The sequence below is a fragment of the Ochotona curzoniae genome, unplaced genomic scaffold, assembly GCF_017591425.1.
Source record: "Ochotona curzoniae isolate NIBS_2020 unplaced genomic scaffold, NIBS_Ocur_1.0 contig_2599, whole genome shotgun sequence".
Lineage (NCBI taxonomy): Eukaryota > Metazoa > Chordata > Mammalia > Lagomorpha > Ochotonidae > Ochotona > Ochotona curzoniae.
In genome coordinates this window covers 9110953-9129642 of record NW_024465520.1, presented here as the reverse complement: position 1 = coordinate 9129642, position 18690 = coordinate 9110953, and the positions used below count along the sequence as shown (strand labels likewise).

Below are 18690 nucleotides of genomic sequence, written 5' to 3'. Positions count from 1 at the left end.
TGACTGCTTTCACAGGCCACACGCAGGGAGCTGAATGGGAAGCAGGGCTGCCAGGATTAGAACCAGTGCCGTTCTGGGATCCAGGGTGTTCAAGGCAAGGACTTTAGCCGCTAATGCCACTGTGCCAGGCCCAGGAAACAATAAATCTTTAGATGAGAATAATGATGAAATACGTGAAAATGAATTCAAAAGAGTGATATTAAGATTAGTAAAAAATTTAGAGAAGCAAAACCATGAGAAAAAGCAGATGATATAGGATACAGATGAAAAATTTTGCTAAAAGATGGAGATATTCGGGAGAAATCAAGGTGAAACCTTAGAAATGAAAAATTCATTATATCAGAAACACGGAACAAACAAAATCCCAAATTACTAGGATTAAATAAATAAATAAAATTAGAGAAGAAGTAAACAAAATAAACTACAAGATAGAGAAGATCAGTTTAATAGAGGGCGGGGTTTTTAAAAAACAAAATTAATACAATCCATCTAACAAAAAAAAAATCTAGTTAATAAAATCAGAGATGAAAAAGGAGACATTTAGCTTGCATATCATTAAAAAGAATCGTCAAGAATGACTACCTACCTACAAATCAGAAAATCTAGAAGAAATGAATAGATTTCTGGACACGCACAATTTATAAAATTGAGTTTTGAAGAAAATGAAAACCTAAATAGGGTTATAACAAAGATCGTATCAGTAATATAAATTCTCCCAATGAACAAAGCAGATTCCGACCAAACTTTTCAAGAGAAACTAACTAAATTCAACAATACATCAGAAATATCATTGACCTAGACCAAGTGGTTTTTATCCCTGGTATAGAGGGGAATTTCACATATGCAGATTAATGAATGTGATACAACACATTAACACATTGAAGAATAGATCTATAGATAGATAGATAGATAGATAGATACACACATATGTAAATACACACATGGAGAAAAAGCCTTAATCACTGCGTGATAAAAATCTTAACCATATTAGGTACAGAAGAAGCATTCATCATCACAATCAAAGGAATATATAACAAGCACACAGCTAACACCATATTGAATAGTGAAAAGCTGGAGCATTTCTGCTAAGATTTGGAGCCAGACTAGGCTGGCCACGGTCAGCAATGGGATATTAAATATAATTCTGGCACTAGAGTTATTAGGAAAAAAAAAGAATTCAAAGGGATATAAATCATAAAAAAGAAGTCAAGTTAGTCCTGTTTTAAGATGATATAATTTTATGAAGAGGCAAACCAAAAGATTCTGTAGAGAGATTATTGGAACTTGCAAGATAATTTGTGAAGATTGTAAAATGTGATACCAACACACCAAAATCAATAGGGGCTATTGCATTCACAAAACATTCCATGGCTGAGAAAGAATGTGTAAGAACACTACCATTCAAAAGAGCTACAAAAGAACTAAAATACTTAACAATAAATGTAACCAAGGATGTGAAAGATTTCCACAATGAAAATTTTAAAAACATTGAAGAAAGGAATACAAAACACAAAAAATAAAAAAAATCTGCCATTCATCAATTGGAAGAATTAATATCTTCAAAATGTCCCTACTATCAAAATTAATTTACATATCCATTATGATCCCAATCAAGGATATTTTTCTCAAATCTGGAAAAAGCAATGCTACGTTTGTGAGGAAGCACAAGGTCCCTCACATAGGCAATCTTGAAGAACAAAAGCAAAACTGAAGGCACTGCAACACCAAACATTAAGAAGTCTTACAACCATGCATCAAGCAGTCTGGCACAGACACGAAACTAGACAGCTCCAGAACAGAGTCCATGCATCTGCAACCAATTAATCTTTGACAAATGAGCTAAAGTCAAGCCCTGAAGAAAGGGCAGTTTCTTCAAAAAATGGTGCTGGGGAAATTGTATGTACATCCAGAAGTATGAAACAGTACATAAAAATCAACTCAAAATTGATCAATAATCTAAATCTATGATCTGATAAGAAATTACTACAGGAGAATATTAGGGAAATTCTTCAAGTTATTGGCATAGGCAAAGATTTCTTGGAAAAGATTCCAGAAGCACAAGCAGTAAGGATAAAAATAGATAATATTTCATCCAGTTAAGAAGCTAATAGACTCCAAAGGGAACACTCGACAAAGTGAAGGAGCAACCCACGGAATGGGGGAAAATGTTTACAAACTGTACAGATGATAAATATTAGTATCTAGGATGTTTAAAGAGCTCAAGAGGCTCAATAACAACAAAACAAACAATCCAGCTGAGAAATTGACAAAGAACATGAACAGGCATTTTTTAAAAGAAAAGCACAAGTGGCCAACACACAGGAGAACAAGTGCTCAGCATCAGTAACCATCACGGAAGTGCAAGTAAGAACCACAGCCAGGCTTCGTGTCACCTCCACTGAAATAGCCATTTTTCAATAATCCCAAATAAAAAAAAAAAAACAACAAATGCTCTTCATACTATGAGGAAAAAGGGGACTGAATTCAGCTCAATTCATAATAGTAAAGTATGAAATATGTACATCAACTGATAGAAAAAGAGTGGTATGTATACACTATTGAGTACTACTCAGCCACAAAAAAAGAATGAAATACTGACTTTTGCAACTGGAAGCTATCATATTTTATAAAATAAACCAGTCTCAAAAAGACAAATATTTATTTTGTCTTATATGGCAATTAACATAGAATACAGAAATACACAGGAATGAAATGCTTGCTTTGGGATGACTGTTTTAGCCTTGTTCATACTCACTGTTCTATTTTTTACTTATTGAATATTATGACTGGTGGTGAATTAATTCTGTGAATATGGATTATGGAATGTCATTTAAAAACAAATGTGAAAGGGCTGGTACTGTGGTGTGTTGGGCTGAGCTTTCACCTGTGGAGTCAGCATCCTTTTGGGAGCTGGTTTGAGCCCCAGCTGTTCCACTTCTAATCCGACTCCCCGTTTGTGGTCTGGGAAAGCCATGGAGGACAGCTTGGGTTTCTATGCTCCTGAACTCACACTGGGAACCTGAGGGATTCTTCAGATATGCTCAGCTCTGGCTGTTTGGGGAGTCAACCAGTAGAGAGGATTTCTCTCTCTCTCTCTTTTTCTGTCTCTCCTTATCTCTGATTCAAATAAAAATAACACAAATCTTTTTTAAAAATTGATGAAGAGAGGGAAGGAAGAGAATAGGATTGGGGAAAAGCAGCAGTTTGATGGAAGTTCAGTTTTTGTCTTGGAACTCCACCAATGGAATGCAAGAAATCTATTCTCTTTACGTTAGTATTTGTTTTTAAAAGGAGTCTAGGGAAAGTAAAGCAAAAGACGTGTCATTTCAGTTGCATTTCTTATATCTAGAGAAGTTCTCTAGAGAAGGAATTAGGTGGGTGGGACTGATTTCAAAATCTAGCATCAGAAGAGTCTTCCATCTAGAAAAAAAAAAACTGATGCAGATAAAAGGATCAAGAATATCTGTAGGAATGGAAAAGAAATATATAGACATAAAATGATCAAAGTTATCAATTGTGTTTTGCAACCCAATCAAAAAGGCTTAAAGCATGTCAAGAAACCTAAAAACAAGAGTCAAGACAAGGAAAGTCAGTTCAGTGAACAGGACCCCAAACTAAAGTAATTCAAGCCTCCTAGCTGGACACAAATGTTTATTGTGTAAAAACAAAAAGCAACAACACTTAGTGGGGTTGGTGAGTTTGTCAAGGTCTTTGCCTTTGGTGGTCCCATTGTTCATATCTACTGTTACGATTTCTGAAAACACCCTAATTGTTTTTGTCTTGAGCACCTGCAAGTCCTGACACCTCTGTTGAAGAACCTCATAGATGCTTTGGGCAAGATCCCCAGGAACAAATAACACTCCTTACCAGCTACCCCAGAAGGCACAGAAAACCTACTGCAGAAAGTAAATCAAAAGCAAACAGAGAAGTAACACCACAAGGAAATGTGATTGACTTAACCAATCCTTCGCTAAACAATTATTTTTTCACATTGTCGATTTAGTTGGGTGAAACCACAGTGTTTATCTTTTCAACAGCTGGTAATTTGTCTATAATAATAATAAAACTTGCTATGATTTTGAAGTTCAAAAATTGTATCGAATGGATTACAGCTTAGAAATACCACTTCAAGCAAAAACTACTTTTCACTTGTCTAAATAATAGCAGGGACAGTTACAAGAGCTTGGCCATACCAGGATCAAGGGGTCAGTCAGCTGGTCACCTGCCTAGGCAACTAACCTGTAAGGTCATATGACTGTTACTGTCCCCTGCTGGAGAAAGGTCTATTTATAGAACTCCTTTCTGTGTGATTAAGATGAGAATGAAAGGATTATTGTATTTAGCTACTTGGAGTGGGAGAGATAAGATTTCAAGAGATGCTGCTGAGAAGTTGGCAGAAAGTGAAAACAAAGATTTTATTTTTTTCCCAGTGGTGATTGCAAGTCTGGATGGTGAGTAGAATTGGCACAGTGCCCTGGACAACAGGCCGAGCTCCCCATAAACAGTTTTTTTCTAGTTTCCTTTTCTTCATAGTACCCAGGCTGACCTTAACCCTGTTGGACAATTATTAAAGAAAATCAGAGTGAAAAAGGTACAAGATCTTATCTGATGCATAATGTTACAAAAATGCCATATTTCTTGGACTTATTTTTTGTAGTGTGTGTGTGTGTGTGTGTGTGTGTGTGTGTGTGTGACCGGGGGGGGGGGTGTGCATTTAGTACTGCACTCTGTGACTCCAGCCTTACATCACCAGAGGATAGAAAAGCATGTAAGGTGTAGTCATGTGAACTACTCAGATACAAAATGTAATGAACCTTATTAAGCCACATTTTAGCACAAAGAATAAGTATACATGCTTGGTGACTTCCTTACAATAGATTCATTTCAAGTGTTACAATGCAGTATCTACCCAAATGGTAAGAAGTAGTATAGTATTTGTGTGTTTCCACACATTGTTTAGCTGCTCTTTGGAGTTTATTTGCAAACTTAAAAGTTCTTAGGAGCAAGAAATTAATGAAAATATTTGCAACACATATTTTTGCAGAAATTGACATGGGAAACAATTGGAAAAACTGTTGGACTGTCTTGGAACTGAAGAATTAATTGGTATTGCCATAAAGAGCAAAATGTGTGTTTAAAGTTGACCACTGAATGTGAACTATTTGAACACAGAGTATATGTACCAGAAATTAATTAGTTATTGCTTATGACACTGTGGAAACATCAAAGAACAGAAGCAAGTTGTTAATTCTACAGAGGAAGCAGCAAAGAAATAAGGATCAAACCAAATGTTTGGACCATGTCCTTAAGCCTACCCTGGAAAAGGGGTAGGGGAAGATTTTCAGAGGGTACCTAAGGCAGCCAGATGTTGAAAATATCAGGGAGCAAAGGGAGGAAGGAGCCCAAATGGTAAAAAATGGCCATGACTTATGTATGTGGTGGAAGAACAGACCACACAGTTCAGTGATGGCAAGGACATAACAATGCATCTGTGGTACAAGAAGAACCCTAGCAGCAGAGACAGATGCTTTCTGTCCACTTAAGGTTGGGCCAAATGCAGTGATTACTCGTATAGTCAATACCCTGTAACGGAAAGCATTTGTTTCCCGAACAAGTTCTATAGATAGGTCCATGAGATTATTACTTAGATAGTACGTCAGGAAAATGGATTTGAGGTGAATCCTCCATTGTGATGTGAGTGTAAAGCAATATCATACCTGTAAAACTTAAGATTGCATTAGGCAGTATTACAGTCAGTATAAGCACAGAACTTGAAATCTAAGTGAGCATTAATGAAAGACAACACACACACGGATAACAGCATTGATTTTGTATGGATGAAGTTAAAATGAAATGAGGTGAAATTGTTTTTAAAGCATTATCATGAATACAAAATTATTAAAATGAAATACACCTATATTCTGCCATTTAATGACCAAATATTTAACTGTTGTTTTTATTTTACCTAAAATGTTATAAAAAATGGAAACAAAGCAGTATAAAATAAAAGTTTTAAACAGGTTGTAAAACCACCAGAAATCTTTGTATCTCTCAAGGTAAGTGGGCAATTCTGGTTTATATCCTTGTTTTGTTTTAGAATTTTCCTGAATTATATCAGAAGAGAGTAAAATTATAAGGGCAATGATAAATGCGGTCTGTGTAGAAACCAATAAGAACATACGTTGGACCAGGCTAACAGAGAAAAAAACGGTCATCTCAAGGTCAAGTTGATAACTATTGTTTTGCTCAGGAAGAGACTTATGAAGTGGTGAACATGATTAAAGTTCTCTAAATAAGGCAGATGACAGAGCAGAAATTCCTATTTGTTATTAAACAGTATCTAGACTAAAAATATTTCCTTGACTATTATGATGACTACTATGGTAAGCCTTGAATGTCCCTGGCGCAGTTGCCTGTCACTCTTCAACACATGACAATTGAATATGGATACCCAGAGGAGACAGCAGACGCCTTGGCATTGGTTGGTCGTGTCTTACTGCTGACTGTGCAAACAATTCAGTATGATGGAGATGGAAGCTCAACAGCACACGATCTTGAACAAGGTCATGCTGCACGGGAAGCTCTTGTCAATAATTACAGATTGTTAGAGGAACTAAGGAAAAAGGGAAATTCCAACATTCTAGGGGCTGACATTATGGTGCAGTAGGATGAGCCCCTTGCAAATCCAGCATTTTGAGTTGTGACAGCTCCACTTTTGTCCCAGCTCTCTGCTAATGCACCTGGGAAAGTAGAGATTATGACTCGAATGCATGGACTCCTGTCATACATGTGGGAGACCCAGATGCAGTTGTATTCTTCTGGCTTCAGTTTGGATCAACCCTGGCTTTCCAGGCTGTTTGAGGAATGAATCAAAGTATCAAAGATTTCTCCCTCTCCTGTCCCTGCCCCTTCTCCTGTTCCCATTTCTTCCCTCTTCATTTTGTCACTCTGTGTTTCAAATAAATAAATCTTTTAAATGAAGATTACTGATGACATGGTTAAGATCATAAGAGTCGGGGGAACTCAATGGGTTCTCAGGAGTGGTGCAGAACGACTTTGTGTTCCTCCTGTGTGACCTGACCAGTGAGGAAGATGAAGAGGCTGAGGAGTTTTATAGACTGGATGTGAGGCAACACGACTGTAGGTTTTGCAGGAGACAAACCCAGTGATCCCCAAAACTGCACCAGACCAAAAAGGTTGAGACCTCAAGATGAGTTTCTCATGCACTCTGCATGTCTTTCTTTAGTAGGATGCATTAAGGTTCCAGTCCGACTTCCTCTCCCACCCAGGATTCTCCCTGAACTACAGTCAGCTAGACCACATATAGTTTCACACACCTAATCACACACAAGTGCACACATGAAAATGTGTAACTCTGTTTCTGCCACATCTCCTATCCCTGCACTTTGCTTGGCTGTTGTTTCCTCCCTTCCCAGGCAGGTACTGGTCTTTCCTCCAGAATGGGGAAAGCCCTTGCTGCAGGCAGCCTTCCAGGCAACCGGAAGACAGGTGGACCAAGAGGAAGAACAGTTGCAACAAGTGGGGCTTGATACTGACGTGTGCTGTTAAAATCTCAACCTCCATCAAGAAAAGAAATGAATGCAAAGAAGGAAAGTGAATGACAAAACTCAGGCAATGATTCCTGTAGGAAATGAAGACTAAAAACAATAAGCAGATAGACACATTGCTGAAATCTGAAAAACAGGCAATACTGAAGCAAGCCCCTTACTATATCCATCATGTTATTGCTGGACTGAAAAACTGAAAAAGAATTAGACAAAAAAAAATGTATTAAATATTAACATATTTTGTAATTTATTGACTGAGGAAATGAAAACTTAACAAGCAATGCATTAATCTAGGAAATGATCAACTTTGATTAGCTATTAAGTGTCAAAGATACTGTAAAACATTATCATGCTTCTATTTTTGAGTAAGTGTCCAGATTGCCTTTGCCATTGCCCTGTCAAACTAGCAGACGTTCTGAAAATCTAAGCACTTGCATGAAATTACACAGAAAATAGATGCTTAATTTTTTTGTGAGAATATTTTTCTATCCCATGTAGTTGAACAAACAATTGCTTAATGTTAGTATATAACTGTTACCTTTAGAAAATAGAAAACTTCTCACAAAAATGATTTATTTGAGAGGTAGAAACAGACAGAGAGGAAAAGGAGAAAAAAAGCAGAGGGGTAGAAAGAGAGAGAGAAAGAGAAGGGAGGGGAACAGAAAGCATATTTACTCACTGGGTCACTCTCCGGATACCTACAATGATCTTAAGTTGGAGCCCAAACCACTGAAGTGAAAAGCAGGAGCCAAGAGCACAACCCAGGCTTCCCACACTCATAGCAGGAATCCAATAACTTGAACCATTGTTGCTGACTAGCAGGCTCTGCGTTAACAAGCAGCAGTTAGGAGACAGGGTCTGAATCCCTGTGGTCCAATGTGGGATGTTGGGCAGCCCTGCTGGCCGTTCACCTGCTGAGTCAAAGGTTTGCTCCAGAAAGCTTTTCCAAAGGAATAATATCAGCATCCCCATATATCACTCTGTCCCAACTACCATCTCTACTTCATAGTTCCAGTTGATCCAGGAATTCTGAAGAAGGGGGAAAAAAGATTGAGGTTTTATTCTTCTAGCTCCTCACTGTAGTTTGAAAAATCCTGTGATGACTTCTTTGTGTGTGTGTGTGGAGGGGGAGCGGTTACCATAAAGACACATTCCATTATTCTTTGTGTGTGGGGGGGCTGGTAAGGGGGTTTATCATAAAGACCCATCCCATTATTTCCCTTTGAGTCTGAGTCCTCATCCCTCACATTTTCAGAGACAACATTTTCTCATTTTTAAATGAAAATGTTGAGTCTAAAGGAAGCAACACAACCCTCCTCTCATTTATTTCAAAACCTATAATATTACCCCCAGACCACTCCATAGTCTATTAAAGTCTTGTCTGAGAGAAGGATTGTCCTCTTCAAAGATCTACCCTTATTCTCTCAACATCACTCCAGTGTCTGAGTTGATCTCCACATCCGCTTGCATTCCATACAGGCTTCCTTCATCCAAGTTATTCCACACATAGCATGGTATTTGTAGATTTTGTTCTGCCAGTCTTGGAAAGATGACCTATTCTCCAGTCAACTTACAGTAAGAATTTTTTAAAATCTATCCCAAGATAAATGTATATTAATAGCCACACTTTCTCTATTTTTGCTGTATCCATTCCTATCTACTTGAAATCTGCATTCTTCCTCTGCTTTAATGAAAAGTATTGCCATGAAGCCCATTGCACCTTGCTCCACGTTAGCTCTGCCTTCTGAGGATCCTCAGTCTCTTCAATCCTTTGAAGCATCTGAATCTTCTGGTAGAAATTTTTAAAAATTTCTCTTACTTGGAGTTTGTTCCAATAATCAAGGCTCCTTGCAACTTAGCCTATCTCTCCCCTTTATTTTTTCTTTCCAATATTCTGTCATGACGTTCTCCTCTGTTTTCCAGTTCGTTCCCTTGTAGCGTTACTTACTCCCAAAGTATCAACCTGGACATGAACATTTTAGAAACTCGCATTTCTTTTACCTAGCCAAAAAAAAAAAAAATTGACTTAATTCCTTTATAAATCCATGTTTGAAATCATTCAAAATCTGTTTATTACTCATTAAACGTTGGATTATATCAATCACTGAGCTCAGGATCCAGCTTTTTATTAATATATAGTTTAAACTTAAAATACATTGAAATATAACATGAATAGGATGAAATGATAGGGCCAAAGAAATGAAAGACAAGACCTATAAAACGTTTGCATAATCTAGGGTAAAGGACACATAAGGTCAAATGCTGTGCTAGACACAGAGTTTCCTGTTAAATACGCTGAAAAGGCAAGCATATTAGTGTGCATCCCTGCTTATTTAAGAAAAAAACATGAAGACATCTTATGTAAGAAATCTGTCACAAAAAAATTGTCATGTTGTGACAGCAAACAACGTAATGAGTAATCATAGTGATGCTAAATAATAAATATTGCGTTCTCTGTTTATTGTTTTAGAATAAAGGGAACACAGTTATGCAGGTGAGCTTGCCAGGAAGATGCCTTCCTTGCCAAGGAGCAGTTTGCGGAAAGCAGGGACTGTCAGGTGCCTGTTTGTTAACCCCATGTGAGATACCGCTCAGGCGTCACTAAGTGGATTTTATGGCTTATATTTTGACAGCAATATTTTTGGGAGAGTTTGCAGTTCTTCATATTTCAGATAGAACTACCTTTTTGCACACTTGTTCATCTTGAAACTGAAGAAAATTCCTTTGCTCTATGTAACACTCACATGCATGAGGCTCTGTGACTACATTTTAATAATCAACACTCGTTAACACATTGGATCAAACTTGTCAAAAATTCAAATACCTTTTTTTTCAATTTCAGAAAATGTCCTAAAGCTAATCAAAAGTGTCTCTACATTTGTATGCGTAAGCTAAGCAAGCGGTGCTTGTGAAATGTCATTACTCATAATAATTAATATTATCACATCTGTTTATGTATCTGTTTTCAAGTGTTGCATAAAGGTTGACCAGTAGTCACTAGCTCACAGAGAGACAGAAGTAAAAAGCCCAGGTGTCCCACTGCACCATATGTTGATTTCAGGCAATCTTAACGCATCACGTATTTCTCTATTGAAAGAATGCTAAGGTGCCCAGCGTGATAGTGTAGTGATTAAGGTCTTCGCCTTGAACACGCCGGGATCCCATACGGTTCTAATCACCGTGGCCTCACTTTCCATCCAGCTCCCTGCCTGTGGCCTGGGAATGCAGTCCAGGATGGCACAAGATTTTGGGACCCTGCACCCAAGTGGGAGAGCCGGAGGAGGCTCCTGGCTCCTGGCTTCAGATCAGATCAGCTCTGGCCATTGCTGCCGCTTGGGGAGTGAACCATCAGACGGGAGATCTTCCTCTCTGTCTCCTCTCTCTATATCCGCCATTCCAATAAAAAATAAATAAATCTTTAAAAAAAAAAAAGAATACTAAAAGACAGGAAATTGGGAGATTTTACCATAAAGAAATGTTAAATGCTTGAAAAGAAAAATGTATTTCTGCTGATTAAATACTATACAATGTATTCATATAATGAAATATTACAATGTTCCCCATAAAAATAAACATTTTTATGTCCACTAAATTTAGAAATATAAAATATTTTGATATTGAAAGACAAAATTAATGCACAGAAATAAGCAACTATTCAGCATGGCATAAATAAAAGCTAAAACATGAGTAAAATAGAATGTATGGGCATATAAAATGTGCACATATACACCCATATACATATTGAAACAAAATGTATATAAAATGAAATAATTACAGTGTTAACACAGGTTTATTGGGAGTCATGAGCAATGTTTTCTATTACAATATTATTTCCTTTTTTTTTAAATTTGTTTTTCTTGGAAGGGCAAGTTTACAGAGAGAAGGAGATACAGAGAGGAACATCTTCCATCTGCTGTTTCACTCCCCAAGTGACCACAAAGATCAGAGCTGAGCTGATCTGAATCCAGCAGCCAGGAGCTTCTTCCAGATCTCCCACACGGGTGCAGGGTCCTAAGGTCTCGGGCCGTCCTCGACTGCCTTTCCAGGCCACAAGCAGGGAGCTGGATGGGAATTGGAACAGCTGGGACATGAACCGGTTCCCATATGGGATCCCAGCACACGCAATGTGACGACTTTAGCAAATAGGCTACTGCATTGGGCCCTATTACAATATTATTTGACTTAGTCATTATTATACTTTAATTAATTATTAATTTGATTAATAGATAAAAGGCAGTCAGAACTCCCATTTCCTGGTTCCTTCCCCAAACTTTTGGACTCTGGAAACTCAAGGCAGAACTTCCATTTGGGCTGCAGGGACCCAAGTACTTAATCCAGCACTTGCTGCTTCCAGAAGCAGCTTGAAAGATGCAAACAGAATTGAAAACGGGGCTTGAAAGTAACGCTCTAACAAGGAATGTGGTACCCAGCCTCTCCACCAAACGCACGTCCCAGAGAGGTTTTATTTTTTTTAATTGCAATATTCATACACAAAATTAAACTAGTGAGTTTCTCCTCAACACATAGGTTTGATCGTTCTTTACACAAGACTTTCAAGAGGAGAGGTTATCCCGCTGCTCTGCAAAGAAGACCCCACAAAGGGAGACTTTCCATGTCCGATTGCATAATAGATGACACTGCTGGTGAAGAACTTGGATAAAGCAACAGCTAACTGCAGAGAAAGACTATGTATAGAATATCCAAGGCTTGAGCACACGAACCTCCAGTTCCATCTAAAGCAATATGTTTTAAGAAGGACAAGAAAATTAATAGCTATTCATGGTCCATCACGTCAGGATCCCAAAAGAAAAAAAAAATTGGTGACCAGGGCAATTAATAAGTGATCTAATAAGTAACAAAAGGGGATAGCAGAAGAAAAATACAAAAAAAAAAATAGAGTGCGTATTAAGGATTTTTTTTTAAAAAGCAGCACAAATAAAGACCAAGAGATTTACACATTATGACAAGATACAAATGTTTATACTGTTCAAATTGTGCATAAATTGTGGGCGTTTCTTTCCAGAAATTCCACAACTGCAATGACTATTGCCTTTTTAGGAGCTGCCTCATCTTGGGAGAACAGGTTCTAGCTGAAGCCATCTGCCTGCTTGGCTGTGGTCACCTGCAGTCATGCCTGACTCATACAAGGAAACCAAGTCCTGCCTCCCTGCCCCGAGGGCTGAAAACACTGGTTGAGGCTCCAGGAACTTGCCTGTGCACAACAGGTCACGACCGATTGCACCTGAGCCCACATCCCTTGCTCTGCTCCCTATCTGGCCTCATCCCCTGCCTTCGCAGTTTTTCTTCCTGACTTTCTATCTTGGGCTGTGCCTCTGGGAATCTTATCTAGACATCCATAACTTAGCTGAGATGCCTATATGTAAATATCCTGGAAGTTTATGCCTTTACACAAAAACTGTGTCAACACTTGACATAACTGTTTACATACACAGACACACATATATATACATGCTTATTTGATATAAATAGTATCCATGGAATAAATAGTTGTAAACCACTAACAATGCTGGTTGTGTTTCCATTCTCTTTATTTATTCCTTTCTTCCCTTGTTATATGGTAATTTGGAAGCTCCTATGTGCATCAAATCTTTTCAGGAGTGAATTGCTAAATAGGAAACGAAAATACCCATTTTAGAAGTACTTAATCTTTCTTTACACTTTCATTTAACTGAAGTCTCCATCATTCACTGTAGGTAAATATTTGGCTCGTAAAATGTTTTCTTTTACTTACGTATCTTATCTTTTTTTTTTTTAGAGAGAGATTTGTTTATTTTTACTTAAAAGGCAGAATTACAGAGAGAGAAATTCTTCCATCTGCTGCTTCATTTCCCAAATGGCTGCAACAGCCAGATCTGAAGCTGCGTGCCAGGAGCTTCTTCCAGATTCCCCTTGTGGGCACATGGTTCCTAAGGGCTTTCCCACTTGGGCGCTGCCACTGCTTTCCCAGGCCAAAAGCAAGGAGCTGGATTAGAAGCAGAGCAGTCAGGACATGGACCAGGACCTGTATGGAAAGCTGGCACCACAGGGCAGAGGATTTGTCTGAGTGCCGTCATGCTGGCCCTGACTCAGGAATTATTTTACAAGTGATACATATTTCTGGATGCCCATCAAGAGAAAATGGTAAACCCAGAAATAAATTAAGACTACCCTATAATATATTTACAGTACTCACAAGTTTCAAACCAGAATTTTCATTTTTAGGGTACTATATTACCTATCATTTAATTTTCTACAGTTTCAATTACCCATAGTCAAACATACTAAATAGATTGAATAGAAAATTCTGGAAAAATGTATGCTTTAACTCATTCACTATTCTGCAGATTATAATAAAATCTCACACCGTCCATACTGATGCCTTCTGTGCCAATGATCATCCCTTTCACTGGAAAGGGAAAGCCATGCTGTGCTCAGTCCCTATTTCTTAATCACTCAGCTGCTTTCTTGATGACCAGATCATTTGTCTCGGCAGTGTTTTTAAACTATCAATTTTTTAATTGTTATTAACATTGTATTATGTGATACAGTTTTATAGGCACTGGGGATTCCCCCCATCCTTCCCACAACCCTCCCCCCATGGTGGATTCCTCCACCTTGCTGCATAACCACAGTTCAAGTTCAGTTGAGATTCCTTCATTGCAAGCATATACCTAGCATAAAGTCCAGCATCTTATTGTCCAGATAAGTTCAGTGGCCTCTTGGGGAGACCTTCTCTGGTCTGAAGGTAGAGCTAGCAGAGTAAAGTTCCGGTCAGTCAAAATCCCCAACAAAACATCAGCATCAATATACAACGTTATGGAATTAATTTACATAGTATTGAGTAAACAATATGTTAAAAATAATGCAAGTTCAATTCTTCAAAACATCTGGGTTGAGACAGTATCAATGACAGGTTCAAAAAATAACAAACAACCAAGCAAAAATTACAGGTTAAATCAAGGCAAACATGTGGTATCTAACCTTTTGGGCTTCACCTTCACTCATTTCCCTTAGCATTATAGTTTCCAGTTGGGCCCATTTAGCCACAAAGAACTGCATTTTTAAGCTATCAATTTTTAAGTTTATTTGACAATGGCCGCAAAGTGCAAGAGCACACGCACTGACGACTTGGAGATGCCAAAGAGGATCCATAAAATGATTTCTTTAAGTGAAAAGATGAAGCTTATTGACTAAATCAAAAAAGAAATTGGATAAAGGCTCTATTCACTCTATTTTCAAGTAATATTCTGAATATAATATAAATGTATCTGATTTCCTACCATGGCAGCAAAATGTAATCTGTGATAAAAAAAAAAAAATGAGTGTAATTTAACATGATTTAACAACTTAGAGAGCCATTTTAGGGATTTACCAAAAGTTTTGCATTTTCTTGCATATTACACTGTGATTTACAAGTTTCAAATTTAAAACAAAACGAGTAATATCTATGTGGAACTTTGTTCTTTGTTCAAGTTCTCTGTCTTCAAGATTAATAAAAATTTTATGGCAACATTGCATATGCTATCTTCCTCTCATTGATTTTGTTTTATATTTTATGTTGTCATTGAAGTTAATTTTTAACGATTATACTTTAATAATTGAAATCATTTTACATCTTTGAAAATGAATTTATATTTTGTGGTTCAGATGTATGTCAAAGTCCATTAAGTTTTTCATGAATGCAAAAAGTTTAAAGCAGCCTGGTAGAAGCCAATTGTGCCTTTTAAAAATGCACACACACAAAAAAAATTAAAAAAAAAAACACAGCAAAATGGTATTTCTCATAACTAGCAATACTTTGCTCATTGTGCAGAAACTTTTTCAGATGACAGTAAAAGTAAGATCTATTTCTTCAATTCAAGCGCATACTACATGCAGTATATCAGACAATGGGAACAAAAAAGTAATAAAATACCATTTATCAGGAAATTCCTAATCTACTAGAATCGGAGAATAGGGCATGCTATGTGAGTGTGGTTGAGACTGTACACACACAGTACAGGTGTCACTTCTGAAAAGCCATAGCGTTGACATCTATGAGTTGGCACATGCGCTGGATTTTGAAAGATAAGTAGAAATTTACAGGAAAAAAAAAGTTTATTTTAAGGCCAAGTAACAATTTATGCAGAATAAGAGAATGTTTGAAAGAGAATATCAAATTGAGGAATAGAAGGATTTCATTATATTTGGATTACAGGCTGTGAGGTAAGATGTTGTGGGTATTTGATTCAGTGGGTTTCAAATAAAAATGCATTAATCAGGTGTTTTATTTAAAAAGTTATTAATTTATTTTTATTTATTTGATCAGCAGAGCAAAAGTTACACAGAGATTTTTTTAATCTACTGATTCCTTTTCAAAAGGCTTGCTGAGGCTGAATCAGCAGAAAGCTCGGAGTCCATTCCTTAATAACTGCCTCGGATTTCGGTTCCAAATGCTTAAGCTACTGCTTGTGGTCTTCCCAGGATACACATTAGCAGGAAGCTGGAACTGGAAGTGGAGCGGGAACCCAACAAGACCCTCCGATGCAGGATATAGGAACCGAAACGAGCATTTTAATCACTGTGCCAAATACCCACTGTTATTCCTAAGAGTTTAAGGTTTGTCCTGGAAGCAACTAGGAAGCCACGGAGAGAGTTAAAAGGCAGAATCACAGTTATATGTGTAGTCCTAGGGAACGAGTCACAACTTGTGCTTCCCACTTGTTAGTAAAAATAAAAGCTCAAGCTAGCAAGTAAAATTCCTAAGCCCGATGGATGGAAAAGGCTGCACTTCCTTTTGACAGCAAGACTTTCCTTTAAAATCACAAAAGATGCGGACTTTCAGTGACCTCATTTCTGCTCAGCACTGTAGCAGACATTCTAAACCAGAAAGTTAAACAAACTGACTAATGAATGAAAGAGTTCAGCATGGTTGCTTATTACAAGATCAATACAAAAAGACAATTTTACTTCTCTAAATTAACTGAATCATTCAAATAAAAGATAATCTGCAATGACACCAAAACATTAAAAATATTTAGCAACATACTTAGTGAAAGAAGTGACAGGTTAAAACTACAAAACGTCACTGAAAGACGTTTTTTAAAAGTTTGAATAGATCAAGAAGCAACACTTCTCTTTGGTTTAGAAGACTTCATATTGTTAAAATGGCAATAATCTACAACTGACCTGCTAATTCAATGAAATCTCCATCAGTATCCATCTGCTGTTTTTTTTGTAGAAATCTATAAATCCTTAAATACATGAAGAAATTTAAAGTAGTCAGAAGAGTCAAAACAGCCTTTAAAAAGAACAAATCTGGACGACCCAACTAGCCCAATTTCAGTCAACTAGAAGGTTCTATTAATTAATTCAGGTTGGTGGCTCTGATAAAAGCATAGATGCATAGATCAATGGAATACAACTGAAACCAGAATTGAACCCCATGTATTTTTGAATGGTTGGTTTATGATTGATTTTGATTTCCCAATGCGATGGGCAAAAAAATAGTCTTCTCATTCAGTAGTTACAAAACAACAGATCATCACAAGCAAAACAAGGACCTTAGAATTCTAATGATAGCTACAAAACTTAACTCCAATTGGATCAAAAACCTAAAGGGAAAGCTGAAATCTAAAAACTTCAGAAGAAACATTCATTTTTTCAACAGTGACGTTAGGCATTTGAACAGAATAGACAAAATGACATCACCAAAATCTAAGAGTGTTTGCTTTTGAAGGTGCTATGCAAAACATTTTGAAAACTGGAGAATGGGAGAGGATAGTATGATTTAAAAAAAAAGACAGGCAATAGCAAAATGGTGAAGAAGCCAAGAAAATCATAAGTCTCAAAAATTAATAATGGTCATGTAAAATGGCACAGCTGCTGTGACAATCAGGTTTAATTGATCAAATTATTAAACATACAGTTACCTTAGGGTCCATCAATTCTATACGTATGCATACGCAGTGAATAATTCTGTAACATGGTGGTTTCAGTCTAGTATAGCAATTCTTGTTCTGTTCACACAAACAGCTACCGCTGCTTTCGCTCTCTTAAAAACAGGATTCAAAGTCACTACTTACTAAGCTGAAGACGATACTCAAATCCCTCACATGCAAAAATACAGCTTAAATTTGGAAAGATTGAGGTATACTTATTACTCATAATTACTTTTAGATATAACTGAAACCACACTACGTAATCAGACATACTACTGTGCATAGTTAGTTCCAGTTACCATAGTTTATAGCTAACAGTCATCAACAGCACAAACAGTGTGCACCAAAACAAATACAACAGCAAAAAGGTTACATTTAAGTTTCTTTCAAAGATAGAAGAACTAAGTTTAAGGAAGAACTTGCTTTTCCTGATATTTCATTTTAAAACAACTGATACAAACTGACCACAGAAATGATTATATTTCACCCAGCATCAACTAATCTGGAAGAAGATTCTAAGATAGATGCACTTCTTGTTCAATTTCCAAAATTAAATAAGTTTTCTAATTGAAAGTATTTACCTTCCTCACTCTAAATATTTTTAAAACTCTAAAAAAAAAATACAAACAATGCTTTCTCCTTTGAATAGCTCACACTTGCTTATTACATAAAGTGTTTTTAGTCCCAACACTTTCTCGAATCCCAAAGATGTTTACTTCCCAAGAACAGAACAGTCTTCCGTTCAAACCATTTAGTCCGTTTCCGTGGCAACACTGCGGGATTCCTTGGCTACCATGAGCCGCATTAGTTGACTATGTTCTCAATCTTCTTTACATCTTGAGTTTGGTATGTTCTATACACCAAACCAACTAAATCGTCTGTCACTTAAATGCACAAACTCCCATCAGAACCACACGAGCTTTCATGGGGTCAGCCAGGTAGAGCCTGAACCCATGCCATGTCTGGTGCTGAGGCATGGGAGCCTGGAGTGGATGGGGAAGAGAGATGAGCAAGTCGCGGGGAGCGCAGGCTGCGCCCACCTGCCCACCTGCTCGCAGGACCGCTGGCTGCGCTATCTTATAAATATCTGAAAGAAATCATAAAGCTGTATACTTAAAAAACATCCTTTACTTGTCATGATACAGTTCCTTAGGCTCAGGGATTTCTGCTTCCACCCTCCCCATTAGCCCTCCCCCATTGTT

At 37.3% G+C, this 18690-nt stretch overlaps 1 pseudogene; it reads right to left on the bottom strand.

Annotated features, from left to right (window-relative positions):
• Nucleotides 1–18239: 18239 nt before the first annotated feature.
• LOC121152743 lies at nucleotides 18240–18465 on the bottom strand (annotated as a pseudogene).
• Between the last annotated feature and the right edge of the window lie 225 nt (nucleotides 18466–18690).